This window comes from Hordeum vulgare, chromosome 2H, assembly GCF_904849725.1.
Source record: "Hordeum vulgare subsp. vulgare chromosome 2H, MorexV3_pseudomolecules_assembly, whole genome shotgun sequence".
NCBI lineage: Eukaryota > Viridiplantae > Streptophyta > Magnoliopsida > Poales > Poaceae > Hordeum > Hordeum vulgare.
This window is the reverse complement of record NC_058519.1, coordinates 607,415,679-607,419,216: the sequence shown is the minus strand read 5'-3', so window position 1 is coordinate 607,419,216 and position 3,538 is coordinate 607,415,679.

Below are 3,538 nucleotides of genomic sequence, written 5' to 3'. Positions count from 1 at the left end.
TCCAAAACAAGGGCAAAAGAATTCAGAAAAGTAGATACAACGGAGACGTATCAACTCCCCCAAGCTTAAAGCCTTGCTTGTCCTCAAGAAACTCAGTTGACAAACTGAGAGAGACAAAAGAAAAACTTTGACGAACTTTGTTTATCTTGTTGTTGCAACTATGTCTAACTCACAACCAGAATTTCAGCGACATCACAATCAAACCACAAAAGCAAATGACATCTAGGTCTCACGGTAAACTCATATCAATGGCATAATCAACTAGCGAGCAAATAATAATAAGCCTCAAGTGTCAACACTTCAATCAAAACAACATGAAGCAGTACAAATAGATGGTATCTCGCTAGCTCTTTCTGAGACCGCAAAACATAAATGCAGAGCACCTTCAAAGACCAAGGGCTCACTAAACATTGTAATTCAAGGAAATGAAGATCCAGTCATAGTCATACTCAACATAGTTAAAATCAAAGCATAAAAATGAGAGAGGTGCTCTCTAATTGGTGCTTTTGTAAGAGGAGGATGACTCATCAAGAACATAAATAGGCAGGCCCTTCGCAGAGGGAAGCATTGATTTGGAGAGGTGCTAGAGCTCAAGCTTTGAAAACAGAGATAATAATTTTGGGTGGCATGCTTTCATTGTCAATGCAATGACTAAGAGTTCTCAACATCTTCCATGCTACACATGCTATAGGCGGTTCCCAAACAGAAAAGTAAAGTTTTGACTCCCCCACCACCAATCAATCACATTCCACGGCTAGCCGAATCCTCGGGTACCGTCCATACCAACATCAATCCTGGGGGAGTTTTGTTTGCAATTATCTTTTCGATTTGAGTATGGAACTGGGAATTCCAATTACCGGCCCCTTTCGCATGAATGATAGTGAATAAACACATATCGAGGACAACACGCCTAGCATGGAAGATACTAATAGCCCCTGTCACCACATGAGCGGTTCGGGCATGCAAAACAGATTATTTCTTGAAGATTTAGAGAGTGGCACATGCAAATTTACTTGGAACGGCAAGTAGATACCGCACATAGGTAGGTATGGTGGACTCATATGGAACAACTTTGGGTTTATGGAAATGGATGCACAAGCAGTATTCCCGCTTAGTACAAGTGAAGGCTAGCAAAAGACTGGGAAGCGACCAACTAGAGAGCGACAACAGTCATCAAAATGCATTGAGATTAACTAACATTGAGTGCAAGCATGAGTAGGACATAAATCACCATGAACATGAACATTATAGAGGCTATGTTGATTTTGTTTCAACTACATGCGTAAACATGCGCCAAGTCAAGCTACTTGAATCATTCAAAGGAGGATACCATCCTATCATACTACATTATAGTCATCTCAACATTCATGTGAGCATCCAAGACAAACCATTATAAGCTCCTAGCTAAGTAAGCATGGCATAAGCAACTATGATCTCTAAGTTGTCATTGCAAACATGTTTCTCTCACAACAAAGCTGAATCAGGCATGATGAGCTAGTCATATTTACAAAAACAAAATAGATCGAGTTATACCAGCTTTTCCAGGCTCGGTCACTTCATCATATATCGTCATTATTGCCTTTCACTTGCACGACCGAACGATGTGAAAAATAATAAGCATGCTCGTGCATTGGACTACGCTGGAATCTGCATGCAAACACAAAGGAGAAGACAAAGTAATATGGCTCTTTGAAAGCTAAACAGGTATGCATGCAAGAGCCACTAAACATTGTAACCAATAACCTCTACCTTGACCCAAAGAAAAAGAAAACTATCTACACGGGAAAGCTCCCAACAAGCAAAAGAAGAAAAGAAAATCTTTTTGGTTTTTTTCTCAAACTAGACAGACACACGAAAAGAAAACGAGAAAAATAAAATAAACTAGCATGGATGATACAGTGGCAAAGTGTGAACACCGGCTAACAAAGTGAAAGCATAGGCAAGAATGTAAAGTCGGTGAGAACACGTACTCCCCCAAGCTTAGGCTTTTGGCCTAACTTGGTCTACTCCCAAGGAGGGAAATAACCAGCTCCTGGGTACTCCGGAGTGGACTGTGGATGCCACTGCTGTGTGAGCTCCTCTAGCTCCCACTAATAAACTGGCGTCTGGTACTCGACTGGCGGCTCGGGCACGGGCACCTCTGGTTGGGCTAGGCCCCAATATGCGTAGATGTCTGAGGGCATAATAGTGTAGCTGCCTGCATGAAGATTGAACGAAGAAGGAGCAGGCAAAGTAATAGTCTCACGAGTACCCTGACTAAATACCAGGTTATAAATCATCCTTCCACCTTTATCTCTATCAAGAAAGTCATGGTGAACCATGCTATCGTAATCTAGATATCTCTCGGGAAGAAGCATCTCTTCTTCCTCCTCGAGTCTAATCGGTATCTCAAAGTGTTTGGCAAGACGGGTAGCCTAGATACCTCCATAGACAACACCTTTAGAATGGTTAAGGTTCAACGTTGAGCTACTACAGCGCCCAAGCTATAAGTTTTATCGTTATAAAGGGCTCCGCGCAAGACCGCAAGTTCTGGGGAACTAAGTGACCCAGTTTTCCCACGACCAATCAAACATTTTCCCACAAATAGTGAGAAGTACCGAAGCACGGGAAAATGAATGCTAGCAGCTCTAGCGCAAGACACTCCTCTCTCCTCTCCTACCATAATTGTACCGATAAAAGATTCCAAGTCCCGTGGACGAGGTTCATGAATATCCCCAACATAAGGTAATTTGCAAACATTGCAAAAATCCTAGAGTGACATGCGTTGGGGCACATCATAAAGTTTAAACTCAACCATAGGAGGATTCTTCCTCGGATAGAATTTAAAGCTTTGTACGAAGATATTAGTGAGGAGGAGGTATTGCGAACACTTATCTTCAACGAAGGCGGTAAGGCTTGCATTCTCTACCAAGTGATAAAAGTCCTCATAAATTCCAGCGGCGCGTAAGAACACGTCGCTTGGCCACTCGCACGTTCGAACTTCTGCGACTCGAGGGACCGGATACTTGGCCTTCTTCTCACTCCCATCATCCTTGGGGTCACGGCTTGACGAGCCTCTCAAGAACCTCCTCATATTTTCCCTTTTCTATCTCTGAAAATTTCTGAATTTTTTAGTGATTCTAAGGAAAAGTGAATAAGGCTCCACGAAACTCGTAGCAACTACTCCCACAAGTGCCTAGAGACCATATTACGCATCAAAACTACTTGGGACCAGCTACAATCAGCATGCCAAGCTCAAGAACATGGTCACCAAGGCAACAAAAATACGCGGAGTGTAAGGCACTAGAGCAAAAACTAATTGGACCAATGGAGGAGTCACTTACCAAGGAGTAATTTCCCCAAAACAGTTCGGAGAACGGTGATTTGAGCGAAGAGATCAAAAATCCCAGCAAGGGGAGCAAGAACACGGGTTTGAGCTGTGAAACGATTTTCTCTGGAGGTAGGAGAACTGGATGAAAGCAAGAATGCGTGGAGGGGGTGCCTGTGGCCCCCACAAGCCTGGGTGGCGCGGCCAGGGGGTGCCCGCGCCCCTAGGGCT